Consider the following 15028-nt stretch of genomic DNA (forward strand, 5'->3'; position numbering starts at 1 on the left):
AGCCTATATTTATCGTAGTGGTTCTTTATTCTAGTTCTAACAAACTCGAGCTCCTTTTTGAGCTTCTTATATAGTGTGTGTATCTGTTCTGCTTTGACTGCCGCTCTTGGCACTATGACCTCTGGTCCTTGCCTAAGGTCTGCTTCGTATCCGTAGTTCGTAAAGAACGGTATGACTTTGGTTGTTTCTGTCGGCGTCGTGTTGTAAGCGAGTTATACTGTTAGCAGTAGTATAACCTAGTTATCCTGCTAGTAGTTGACGTAGGAACGGAGGTATTACTCGATAACTTGGTTTAGTCGTTCCGTTTATCTGTCAGTCTATAGGTGATATACTATTAATAGTTTGCTGTTAATGCCTAATCGTTACATTAACGCTTGCTAGAACTTCGATATAAACTTGGTATCTCTGTTGGTGATCTATTCTTATAGCCAAGTATGTACTAATGCAACTTGCCGATAGATTACGTCTACCAGCTATTTAGCTATCTAGGACTCCTTATAGGGAAAGAAGTATACCCATTTAGTTAGGCGATCTACTATAGTGAGAATATTATCGTAGATCACTCCTATAGCCGTGTCCTTAGATTCTGGCAGTTTCGTAATGAAGTCTATCGTAACTAAACTCTATGGTTTGTCAGCTATTAGCAATGGCTAAAGTAGCCTATATAGCTTGTATCGTACCATCTTGCTTCGATTATAGATATCGTAGCTCCGTACAACTTCCTTAATTCGTACCGTTAATTATAGAAAGTCGTAGTGTTTCCTGACTTGTACGACAGTCTTCGTAACTCCTTTATATCCTCCAAGTTTCGACTTGTAAAGTTCTCAAATCATTTATAGCTATTAGTCTTTATTATAGATATACGCTTTGCCTCGGTACCAGAGTTTCCTATCTTTTTCTTCCACTCCGTTAGGTACCACTGGTCCGGGTGCTACTTAATACTATGCCTCGTCGATCCTTTCTTCTCGAAAGATTACGTAGCATTCTAGGAACGAGTCGAGTAGATTATCTTCTACGGGTGTCTACGTTTCGTAATATAGCGTTCCGTCTTTTCGTTCCTTAAACAACGGTAGCGTTGTTTCCGTTCGTCCTTCCGTGTGATCCGTTCGTCGACTTAAAGCGTCCGCTCGTACGTTCTCTTTGCCTTTCTTATAGCGGATCTCGAAGTTAAATTCCGCGAGGAATTCTACCTACTGTATTTGTCGTCCGTTAAGCTCCTTTGTTATCATAAAGTACCGTAAATTCTTATAATCTATATATACTTATACTGGTTTAATCATACCACTAAGGTATAGTTACCATTCCTTAAAAGCTTTAATAATCGTAAGTAGTTCCTTGTCATAGATTAGATAGTTAAGACGTGGTCCGTCAAGCTTCTTTGAAAAGAAGGCTATAGGATATAGCTTCCCTTACTTGTCTCGTTATCCTAACTGTCCTCCGATGGCATAGTCTGAAGCGTCCGTTTCTACCTCGAATGGTTTCTTAGGGTCTAGTAGTACCAGCACTAGATCCTCGGTAATAGCATCGCGAATCTGCGTAAATGCTTGCTCGTGCCGTTCTTCCCATTAGAACTTAGCGTTCTTCTTGGTAAGCTCGTATAATGGTCGTACGATTACTCTAAAGTTCCTGATGAACATCCGGTAGAAGTTTGTAAACCCGATGAAACTTCGTACTTCCGTGACTGACGTCGGTCGTAGCTAATCTTTGATAGCTTTAACCTTTAAGGGTTCTATCCGAATTTGTCCTAGGGATATCTCGTATCCTAAAAACACCGTCTTCCTAACGTAGAATTCGCTCTTTTCCTTGTTAACTGATAGCTTATACGTGTATAATACGTCTAGTACTACTCTTATATACTTCCGGTGTTCGTCTATCGTCTTAGAGAAGATAAGTATGTCGTCGAGATAATATACTGTAAATTTGTCGAGAAAGGGTCGGATAGCTTGATTAATCAGGGCTTGGAACGTTGCTAGCGCGTTCGTGAGTCCGAATAGCATAACGAGGTACTTATAGTGGCTATAGGGTATCCTAAAGGCCGTTTTCTACTCGTTGCCTTCTTTGATCTATATATAGTTATAGGCTGATGGTAAGTCAAGACGTATGAAATATTAGGCTCCTACCAACTAATCTCGGAGCCGTAAGATCAGCGGTAACGGGTATCAATTCTTCACGGTCTGTTCGTTAAGTTACCGATAGTCGACGTATAACTGTAGCTTTCTGTCTTTCTTAGGTATAAATAGGATTAGGTAGCCTGCTAGCGATGTCAATAGGCAGATATATCCTCTTCGAAGGTTCTCCTCCAGATATCGCTTAAGTTCTTCGTTCTATATCTGGCTTATATGATAGATCTTAAAGAACTTCAATCGTGTTCCTTCCTTAAGTTTGATCTCGTGATCCTATAGGCCGTGTTCTAGTAATTCTTCTAGATACTTTAGTTCAAATACTAGGTATCCTTTGTACTCCCTCGGTACTTCCCTAGTCTTGTCTCGTTTCTCGGTTTTCTAATAGTATACGAATTTGGTTCCGTCTATAGCGATACTAGCGATTTCTCCTATCTTAACCTATTGCTCTAATTGTAGTACTCTGTATTCGTCAACGGAGAGAATAGCTATCGGCGGTTCAGCTCGTTCCTCCTGTCGTAACGTTGGTGTCGTTATACCGCTTCTTCCAGAGTCTGTAGTGGTCTGTCTACCACTGCCCGTCTCTTACGGTAGATCCGTAGGATATGCCTTCCCTTGAGCATCGTCCGCTCGCGATCCTTGCACGCTCCCCATCTCGCTAGTCGAATACAACTCCGTTCGGGGTTATAGGTGGCTACTATTCTTCTAGCTGATGTCCGGGTCGTAGTCTTCATACTATAGTAGTCCTAGTATTATATCCTTATTGTCGCCTATATCTACAATACTAAATACAACTGCTATAGTCTTCCCTACCATAGTGATATCGATCGGTTTAGTCTCCCTACGTACCCATTACGTTAGGAATGGCCCTTTGACTATACTATACTTCCGTTTCATCCTCTAGGGTATCCGTAGCTGATTTACAAGTATCGGCGGAATTAGGTTTATCTCTACTCTACTATCTACTAGTACGAGCATTTCATGCTGCTTCTATTGTACCGTTATCTATAATCGCTTGTCTTACCGTCGTCATCTAAAGATTACAGCGATTTCCTATATTTCTATCGGGAGGTCTTGATATAGTGGTTTCTTACGCTAGTTCCTCCTATACTACGCTACTACTTGCCGTTATACAGGCGTTAATGGTTTTTAGGCCCCTCGAAGGGCCCTAACCCATTTCCCAGGTTAGTGCTAACCTCTTCGATTATTCGGCTAATAGCGGCTTCGTCGATCGTTCTTATTTCCGTGAGCTATTAAGCGCTTACAGCTTCCTACCATTAGGTTCGTTCTGCTTTTTGTCGTACAGTCTATAGCTTTATCTAAAGCTCCCAAATTCGCGATTTCTTTTCGTCCGCGTAGTAGAGACAATCGTTACTCTAGCATAAGTCCTATATGTCTCGTCCTATTCCGTAGTGCCTAGGCCAGGCTCGTCTTGGAACTATCGTAATGCCTTCTAGACTCTAGGTTTCGATCTTCCAGAGTAATTCGGCCGCTCTGTTTCCCGCGTCGTAAACCCATTCTATAGGGTGTAAACTTCTATCCCCGTTTTCCTGTCGGGTCGGCTAGTGATTGTTTTCGAATTTGTCGTAGAAGTGGTATTAGCATTTATATACTATATACTAGAACTAGGGTACTTGTATATATGCCTTATATTGAGGGTATAGTCACGTAGCGTTACCTGGAAGATATTAGAATTCTCTTCCGAATCCTTCCTACTATACGTAGACTATAGGTACCCTAATGCTAAAGTAGGAATGTTTCTTCTAATAGCTTTCCTACGTATGTTCGTCTTTTCCGTGGTTTACACGTATAAACTGGTACTCCGGGTTCCGTATATCGTGACTAAGTTACTAATCGTCAAAGTGCTTAATATAACTATTAGGTCTATCGTACGTCACAGGCTATTCCCCTTTGATAGTTTCTACGATACGTCGGAGTTCCCTTATTTTGTCCCTTATCTCGTCGCTTTACTAGGCAAGTCGAGTTAGGCGTCTATCTTATTCGCGTAACTCCGTATTAAGCCGGAAAACTTCGTTATAGTACCATTCGATCCGTTCTTAAAGGAACAAGATATTCGGTCCGGGTCGGTCGACTCCTTAGGTATCGGTTGTCTACGATCTATCCCGTCTCTACGTGACCGTAAAACCCTATTACCTTAAGGCTAGGAGAATCGAAATCGGTGGTGTATACTCCCCTGCCGTATCCTATTTGGCAATGCCTATCTCGGGGTCTATAGTGACTAGTTCGGAGTATGGCGTCTGTTCGTCTTCGCCGTTATTATCGTGTTCGAGACTATCTATATCGCTATCCTTATCTTTATAGCTTATAGCTACTACTTTGACGACGTCCTTAGTTTCGTCGATAGCCATAGTTTCCTTTCCTAGGACTGGTTTCTAATCTTTCTTCGGGCTTTGATATTCTTACTTATAGTATCCTTTCTTTCTGTAGTTATAGTAGGTAGTATTAGACTTGTCTTTGGCCGTCTTCTTCTTGTCCTACTTTTGTGCTATATCTATATCTATAGCTCCGGGATACATCCTATATAAGGTACTAACGTACGCTCGCTTTCTCTTGTCGTTAGCCTTAACTGTGGTTCCGTTCATTTATCCTCGTTTCTGCTATTCCCGTATATAGAGCCGATCGTCGATTCTAATAGCCTATACGATATACTCGTCTAGCATTTTAGGCCGGTTATACTTATATAGCTTGTCTTTAACCTTTTCCTTTAAGCTGTTATAAAATAGTTATATCAATGCCTCGTCGTTAAGCTAGGACTTAAGTATGTCCTGTCTAAACTATATAGCGTAGGAGGCTACTAACTTAGTTTATCGGAGATTAGCAAGCCTTTCTTATACGTAAATCTTCTCGTCTTTATCGCCAAAGACCTTCTAAAGCTCTTCTTCGAAACGGTCGTAGGATCGAAAGACTGCCTATATAAAGGCGTCTCGGTCGTCCTCGTCTTCCTTAGTGAGATAGTTGTTCTACGTAGGTTCGAACTATCTAAGTGCCTTGCCCTCTAGTCTCGTAGCTATATAGAGGACTTTAGCTTTGTCATCCGGAAACTTGTTATCATTAAGCCGGAAGTAGGATCGGAGGTTTGTCAAAAACCCTGCGAGATCCTCCTTGGTTCCTCTATATTTGCTAGGTAGTTCGATCTTGATATGGCTTGCTTTGGCAGTCTCGAGCGCCTTGATTTTGGCATAGGCCTCGTTGACCAGTTTCTGCAAGTGCTTTTCGCCGTTCTCGAGTTCCTTGATTTAAGCTTAAGTAGCCTTGTCTCTCTGGTCTAACTCCTAGATTTGCTACTAGAGCTGACTAAGCTAGGCGAGTAGTTGTTCGGCTGTGACGTTGGTAGCTATGTCGATATCGAGGTCGAAGTCACCTCCGTTCTAAACTATGATAGAACAAAGGGAGTGATAGCAACGTATGATAAACCTAACTTAGACTTCTTCTGAAAGGGTTCAGACGAAGGTGAGTGGTGTAGGGCAAGTGTACAGGTTGTCTGAGGGATTTGGTGAAGCTAAAAGGTTTATAACAATAGAGTTGTCTCTTATAATAGTGTGATACTATTCGAAGTACTGTAATTGTAAGGGCGGTTACTATCACTGGTGAACTCTAGAGTCTACTGTAACGAGTGACTATCTATATATATATATAACCCTAGTGATTACTCCTAATTACGGTGATCGTTAGTGATCGTATAGTGGTGATCACCCTGATCACTGGTGAGTGTAATGATTATAGCGCTTCTTATGTTGTGATTAGCCCTTCCGTTCCTTCGGCTTGATTGGTCTGTCTGTGCCGGTAGCCTAGGCGGCATCTGTATATATATTTCCGTGATAGCAAGCTATAGGCTCCTAGCTCCTAGAAGCCTTCTATAGTATAGTAATTACTATAGTACGCTTGGTAAGCCAGGTAATCATTTCTTCTAGCTATTATATCTTCTTATCTACTCCTATTACGGAAATATACATATAGATGCCGCCTAGGCTACCGGTACGGATAGGCCAATCAAGCCAAAAGGACGGAAGGAACCAATCATAATATAGGAAGCACTACGAGCCCTACCATACGCTGGCTTACGATCACTAAGATCAATAGAAAGTCACTAATCGCGATAAGCGGCTTACCGGGATCACTAACCAAGGACTAATTAGGGTGATCTAGGAAGGTTATATATATATATAGATAGTCACTCGTTTCGGTAGACTCTAAGAGTTCACTAGTAATAGCATGTCACGGAAATATACATGTAGATACCGCCTAGGCCACCGGTACGGATAGGCTAATCAAGCCGAAAGGACGGGAAGAACCAATCATAACATAGGGAGCACTATAAGCCCTACCATACGCTAGCTTACGATCACCAAGATCAGCATAAAGTCACTAATCGCAATAAGCGGCTCACTAGGATCACTAACCAAGGACTAATCAAGGTAATCCGGGAAGGTTATATATATATATAGATAGTTACTCGTTACAGTAGACTCTAGAGTTCACCAGTAATAGTAACCGCCCTTACAATTACAGTACTTCGAACAGTATCGCACTATTATAAGAAGATAACTCTGTTATTATAAACCTTTTAGCTTTACCAAATCCCTTAGACGACCTACATACTTGCCCCGCGCCACTCACCTTCGTCTAAACCCTTTCAGAAGAAGTCTAAGTTAGGTTCGTCATACATTACTATTACTCCCTTTGTTCTGTCATGGTTCAGAACGGAGGTAACTTCGACCTCGACATCGATATAGCTACTAACGTTACGGCCGAACAGCTGCTCGCCTAGCTTGGTTAACTCTAGTAGCGAATCCAGGAGTTAGACCAGAGAGATAAGGCTACTTAAGCTTGGATCAAGGAACTCGAGAACGGCGAAAAGCACTTATAGAAACTAGTTAACAAGGCCTACGCCAAAATTAAGGCGCTCGAGACTGCCAAAGCAAGCCGCATCAAGATCGAACCACCTGGCAAATATAGAGGAACCAAGGAGGATCTTGTAGGGTTTTTGATAAACCTCCGATCCTACTTCTGGCTTAATGACGACAAGTTTCCGGACGACAAAGCTAAAGTCCTCTATATAGCTATGAGATTAGAGGGCAAGGCACTTAGATAGTTTGAACCTACGTGGAACGATTACCTTACTAAGGACGACGAGGACAACCGAGATACCTTTATATAGGTAGTCTTTCGATCCTACGACCGTTTCGAAGAAGAGCTTCGGAAGGTCTTTGGCGATAAAGACGAGAAGATTCACACGTAAGAAAGGCTCGCTAACCTCTGACAGACTAAGTTAGTAGCCTCCTATACTATATAGTTTAGATAGGATATGCTTAAGTCCTAGCTTAACGACAAGGTATTGATATAACTATTTTATAACGGCTTAAAGGAAAAGGTTAAAGACAAGCTATATAAGTACGACCGGCCTAAAATGCTAGACAAGTATATTGTATAGGCTATTAGAATCGACGATCGGCTCTATATACGGGAATAGTAGAAACGAGGACAAATGAACGGAACCACGGTTAAGGCTAACGACAAGAGAAAGCGAGCGTACGTTAGTACCTTATATAGGACGTATCCCGGAGCTATAGATATAGACGTAGCACAAAAGTAGGACAAGAAGAAGACGGCCAAAGACAAGTCTAATGCTACCTGCTATAACTACGGAAAGAAAGGATACTATAAGTAAGAATATCAAAGCCCGAAGAAAGATTAGAAACCAGTCCTAGGAAAGGAAACTACAGTTATCGACGAAACCAAGGATATTGTCAAAGTAGTAGCCACAAGCTATAAAGATAGGGATAGCAATATAGATAATCTCGAATACGATAACAACAGCAAAGATAAACAGACGCCGTACTCCAAACTAGTCACTATAGACCCCGAGATAGGCATTGCTAAATAGGATACGGCAGGGGAGTACACGCCACCGATTTTGATTCTCCTAGCCTTGAGGTAATAGGGTTTTATAGTCACGTAAAGACAGGATAGATTGTAGACAACCGATACCTAAAGAGTCGACCGACCCGGACCGAACATCTTGTTCCTTTAGGAACGGATCGAATGGTACCGTAACGAAGTTTTCCGGCTCAATATGGAGTTACGCGAACGAGATAGACGCCTAACTCGACTTGCCTAGTAGAGCGACGAGATAAGGGACGAAATAAGGGAACTCTGACGTATCGTAGAAACTATCAAAGGGGAATAGCCCGTGATGTACGATAGACCTGATAGTTATACCGAGCACTTTGACGATTAGTAACTTAGTTATAACGTACAGAACCTAGAGTACTAGTTTATATGTACGAACTATAGAAAAGACGAACGTATATAGGAAAGCTACTAGAAGAAATATTCCTACTTTAGCATTAGGGTACCTATAGTCTACATATAGTAGGAAGGATTCGGAAGAGAATTCTAATATCTTCTAGGCGACGCCATACGACTATACCCTTGATATAAGGCATATATACAAGTGCCTTGGTTCTAGTATATAGTATACAAATGCCGATACCACTTCCGCGACAAATTCGAAAACAATCACTAGCCGACCTAATAGGAAAACGGGGATAGAAGTTTACGCCCTGTGGAATGGGTCTATGACGTGGGAAATAGAGCGGCCGAATTACTTTGGAAGATCGAAACCCGGAGTCTAGAAGGCATTACGATAGTTCTAAGACGAGCCTGGCCTAGGCACTATAGAATAGGATAAGACATATAGGACTTATGCTAGAGTAACGATTATCTCTACCATACGGACGAAAAGAAATCGCGAATTCGGGAGCTTTAGATAAAGCTATAGACTATATAACAAAAAGTAGAACGAACCTAATAGTAGGAAGCTATAAGCGCTTAATGGCTCACGGAAATAAGAACGATCGACGAAGCTACTATTAGCCAAACAATCGAAGAGGTTAGTACTAACCTAGGAAACGGGTCAGGGCCCTTCGAGGGGCCCGAAAACCATTAACGCCTATATAACGGCAAGTGGTAGCGTAGTATAGGAGGAACTAGCGTAAGAAACTACTATATCGAGACCTCCTAATAGAAATATAGGAAATCGCCGTAATCTTTGGACGATAACGGCAAGACAAGCGACTATAGATAACGGCACAATAGAAGTAGCACGAAATGCTCGTACTAGTAGATAGTAGAGCAGAGATAAACCTGATTTCGCCAACACTTATAAATTAGCTACAGATACCCTAGAGGATGAAACGGAAGTATAGTATAGTCAAAGGGCTATTTCTAACGTAATAGGTACATAGGGAGACCGAACCGATTGATATTACTATAGCAGGGAAGACTATAGCAGTTATATTTAGCATTATAGACATAGGCAATGATAAGGACATAATACTAGGACTACTATAGTATGAAGACTACAACCCGGACATTAGCTAGAAGAACAGTAGCTACCTACGACCCCGAATAGAGTCGTATTCAACTAGTAAGATAGGGAGTACGTAAGGATCACGAATAGACGATACTTAAGGGAAGGCATGTCCTACAGATCTACCGTAAGAGACAGGCAGTGGCAGACAGACCACTACGGACTCTAGAAGAAGCGGCATAACGATACCGACATTGCGATAGGAGGAACGAGCTAAACTGCCGATAGCTGTTCTCTCCGTTAACGAATGCGGAGCATTGCAATTAGAGTAATGGGTTGAGATAGGAGAAATCGCTAGCATCGCTATAGACAGAACCAAATTCGTATACTATCAGAAAACCGAGAAACGAGACAAGACTAGGGAAGTACCAAGGGAGTACGAAGGACACCTAGCATTTGAACCAAAGCATCTGGAAGAATTACCAGAACATAGCCTATAGGATCACGAGATCAAACTCAAGGAAGGAGTACGACTAAAGTTCTTTAAAATCTACTATATAAGCTAGACGTAGAACGAAAAACTTAAGCGATATCTAGAGGAGAACCTTCGAAGAGGATATATCTGCCTGTCGATATCGCTAGTAGGCTACCTAATCCTATTTATACCTAAGAAAGATAGAAAGCTACGGTTATATATCGACTATTGGTAACTTAACGAACAGACCGTGAAGAATCGATACCTGTTACTACTAATCTTATGGCTCCGAGATTAGTTAGCAGGAGCCTAATATTTTACGCGTCTTGACTTACCATCGGCCTATAACTATATATAGATCAAAGAAGGTGACGAGTGGAAAACGGCCTTTAGGACACCCTATAGCTACTATAAGTACCTTATTATACTATTTAGACTTACGAACGTGCTAGTAACGTTCTAAGCCCTGATTGATCAAGCTATCTGACCCTTTCTTGACAAATTTACGGTATATTATCTTAACGATATACTTATCTTCTCTAAGACGATAGACAAACACCGGAAGCACGTAAGAGTAGTACTAGACGTACTACATGTGTATAAGCTATTAGTTAACAAGGAAAAGAGCGAATTCCACGTCAGAAAGACGGTGTTTTTAGGATACGAGATATCCCTAGGACAAATTCGGATAGAACCCTCAAAGGTTAAAGCTATCAAAGATTAGCTACGACTAATATTAGTCACGGAAGTATAAAGTTTCATCGGGTTTGCAAACTTCTACCGGATGTTTATCAGGAACTTTAGAGCAATCGTACGACCATTATACGAGCTTACCAAGAAGAACGCTAAGTTCTAATAGGAAGAGCGGCACGAGTAAGTATTCACGCAGATTCGCGATGCTATTACCGAGGATCTAGTGCTAGTACTACTAGACCCTAAGAAGCTATTCGAGGTAGAAACGGACGCTTTAGACTACGCCATTAGAGGATAGTTAGGATAACGAGACGAGCAAGGGAAGCTATATCCTATAGCCTTCTTTTTAAAGAAGCTCGACGGACTACGTCTTAACTATCTAATCTACAATAAGGAACTACTTGCGATTGTTAAAGCTTTTAAGGAATAGCAACTATATCTCAGTGGTACGATCGAACTAGTATAAGTATATACGGATCATAAGAATCTATAGTACTTCATAATAACATCGGAGCTACCACCCCGTCCTCCTTATCCAAACCCCATATACCTCGGCGAACGAATTTATCACTCTGGTCATGTAACATTCGTTTTTAACAATATAAACGCGTAAGGCAGCTTAAAGTTTACTAAAGTAGATCTTCTATCGCCAAAATTTCCTCCTCTAGCCTGTCTTACTTACGCCAGTTATATAACATTATAATAAGTCAGAACGGAAACAAGAGGACAAACAGAAGTCACTTACAGGAATCCGCTACGTTCGGCCCGTCACAAGACTTTCCCTTACGTATACAATTTAAGCACCTCTTAGAATTTCCCGATATAATACAACGCTTCTTAGGCGTTACGCGCCAACAGTTAGAACACGGCATAGTTTCGGAACCGTCTTGCTCAATCGTAGCGACTAAGACACGACGTTCACGCGTTATATCGCGACGGCGTTTCTTCATACGGTCAGTCATGGTAAACGGCAAAAGGGAGCAAGGGGAGGGAACTCACAGGAGCAAGTTACGAGAGGGAGTTGGCGCTATTTGAAACGGCCTAAGAGGGCTTTCGAGTCGAAAGCCTCGGAGGGAGGGTATCGTGTCACGGAAATATGTATACAGATGCCGCCTAGGCCACCGGCACAGATAGGCTAATCAAGCCGAAAGGACGGGAAGAACCAATCATAACATAGGGAGCACTGTAAGCCCTACCATACGCTGGCTTACGATCATTAAGATTAGTGTAAAGTCATTGATCGCGATAAGCGGCTTACTAGGATCACTGACCAAGGACTGATTAAGGTGATCCGGGAAGGTTATATATATATGTAGATAGTTACTCGTTACGGTGGACTCTGGAGTTCACCAGTAATAGCAACCGCCCTTATAATTATAGTACTTCGAACAGTATCGTACTATTGTGAGAAGACAACTCTGTTGTTATAAACCTTTTAGCTTTACCGAATCCCTTAGACGACCTGTACACTTGCCCTGCGCCACTCACCTTTGTCTAAACCCTTTTAGAAGAAGTCTAAGTTGGGTTCGTCATATAGCAACTTATAATCATAGTACTCCTGATAATATCGTACTACTATAAGAGATAACTCTATTATTATAAACCCTTTAGCTTTACTAAATCCCTTAGACGACCTGTATACTTGTCCCGCGTTACTTACCTTCGTCTAAACCCTTTTAGAAGAAGTCTAAGTTAGGTTTGTCATACGTTACTATTACTCCCTTTGTTCTATTATAGTTCAGAATAGAGGTAACTTCGACCTTGATATCGATATAGCTACTAGTGTTATAGCCGAACAGCTGCTTACCTAGCTTGGTTAACTCTAGTAGCAAATCTAGGAGTTAGACTAGAGAGATAAGGCTACTTAAGCTCGAATCAAGGAACTCGAGAACGGTGAAAAGTACTTATAGAAACTGGTTAACAAGGCCTATATTAAAATTAAGGCGCTCGAGAACGCCAAAGTAAGCTATATCAAGATCAAACCGCCTAGTAAGTATAGAGGAACTAAGGAGGACCTTGTAAGGTTTTTAACTAACCTCTGATCCTACTTCTAGCTTAATAACGACAAGTTTCCGGATAATAAAGCTAAAGTCCTCTATATAGCTATAAGACTAGAGGGTAAGGTACTTAGATAGTTCGAGCCTATATAGAACGACTATCTTATTAAAGAGGATGAAGATGACTAAGACGCGTTTATATAGGTAGTCTTTTGATCTTATAACCGTTTCGAAGAAGAGCTTTAGAAGGTCTTTAGCGACAAAGACGAGAAGATTTACGTATAAGAAAGGCTTGCTAATCTCTAATAAACTAAGTTAGTAGCCTCCTATATTATATAGTTTAGATAGGATATATTTAAGTCTTAGCTTAACGATAAGGCATTAATATAACTATTTTATAATAGCTTAAAGGAAAAGGTTAAAGATAAGTTATATAAGTATAATTAGCCTAAAACTCTAGATAAATATATTATATAGGCTATTAGAATCGACGATTAGCTCTATATATAGGAGTAATAGAAATAAGGTTAAATAAATAGAACTATAGTTAAGGCTAACGATAAGAGAAAGTAAGTATATATTAGTACCTTATATAGGATATATCCTAAGGCTATAGATATAGATATAGTATAGAAGTAGGATAAGAAGAAAATGGCTAAAGATAAGTCTAACGCTACCTACTATAACTATAGAAAGAAAGGACACTATAAGTAAGAATGTCGAAGCCCGAAGAAAGACTAGAAACTAGTCCTAGGAAAGGAAACTATGGTTATCAACAAGACTAAGGACATCGTCAAAGTAATAGCTACGAGCTATAAAGATAGGGATAGCGATATAGATAGTCTCGAATATAATAATAACGGCAAAGACGAACAGACACTATACTCCGAACTAGTTACTATAGACCTAGAAATAGGTATTACTAAATAGGATATAGCAGGGGAGTATATACCACCGATTTCGATTCTCCTAGTCTTAAGGTAATAGGGTTTTATAATTACGTAGAGGAGGGATAGATCGTAGATAACTAATACCTAAGGAGTCGACCGACCTAGACTAAACATCCTGTTCCTTTAGGAACAGATCGAATGGTACTATAATAAAGTTTTCCGGCTTAATATAGAGTTATACGAACGAGATAGACGCCTGACTCGACTTGCCTAGTAGAGTAATAAGATAAGGGACGAAATAAGGGAACTCTAACGTATCATAGAAACTATCAAAGGGGAATAGCCTATAATATACGATAGACCTAATAGTTATACCAAGCATTTTGACGATTAGTAACTTAGCTACGATATATAGAACCCTAAGCACCAGTTTATATATACAAACCGTAGAAAAGACAAACGTATATAGGAAAGCTACTAGAAGAAACATTCCTACCTTAGTATTAGGGTACCTATAGTCTATATATAGTAGGAAGGATTTGGAAAAGAATTCTAATATCTTCTAGGCGACACTATGTAACTATACCCTCGATATAAGGTATACATATAAGTGCCTTAGTTCTAGTATATAATATACGAATGCTAATACCACTTCCGCGATAAATTCGAAAACAACTACTAGCCGACCTAACAGGAAAACGGGGACGGAAGTTTATACCCTATAGAATAGGTCTATAACGCGGGAAACAGAGCGGCCAAATTACTCTAGAAGATCGAAACCCGGAGTCTAGAAGGCATTATAATAATTCCAAGACAAGCCTAGCCTAGGTACTACGGAACAGGACAAGACATATAGGACTTATACTAGAGCAACGATTGCCTTTATTACAAGGACGAAAAGAAATCGCGAATTCGGGAGCTTTAGATAAAGCTATAGCGTGTATAATAGAAAGTAGAATGGACCTAATGGTAGGAAGCTACAAGTACTTAATAGCTTGCGGAAATGAGTACGATCGACGAAGCCGCCATTAGCTAAATAATCGAAGAGGTTAATATTGACCTAGGAAACGGGTTAGGGCCCTTCGAGGGGCCTGAAAACTATTAACGCCTATATAGTAGCGAGTGGTAGCGTAATATAGGAGGAACTAGTGTAAGAGACTACTATATTAAGACCTCTCGGCAGAAATATAGGAAATCGCTATAATCTTTAGACGACGATAGTAAGATAAGCAATTATAGATAATAGTATAATGGAAGTAGCACGAAATGCTTATACTAGTAGATAGTAGAGTAGAGATAAACCTAATTTCGCTAATACTTGTAAATTAGCTATAGATACCCTAGAGAATAAAACAAAAGTATAGTATAGTCAAAGGGCTATTCCCGATATAATAGGTATATAAGGAGACCAAACCAATTAATATTACTATAGTAGGGAAGACTATAATAGTTATATTTAGCATTATAAATATAGGCGACGATAAAGATATAATACTAGGACTACTATAATACAAAGACTA

This window comes from Thermothelomyces heterothallicus (genome assembly GCF_042370625.1).
Source record: "Thermothelomyces heterothallicus CBS 202.75 unplaced genomic scaffold P884_scaffold_20, whole genome shotgun sequence".
Taxonomy (NCBI): domain Eukaryota; kingdom Fungi; phylum Ascomycota; class Sordariomycetes; order Sordariales; family Chaetomiaceae; genus Thermothelomyces; species Thermothelomyces heterothallicus.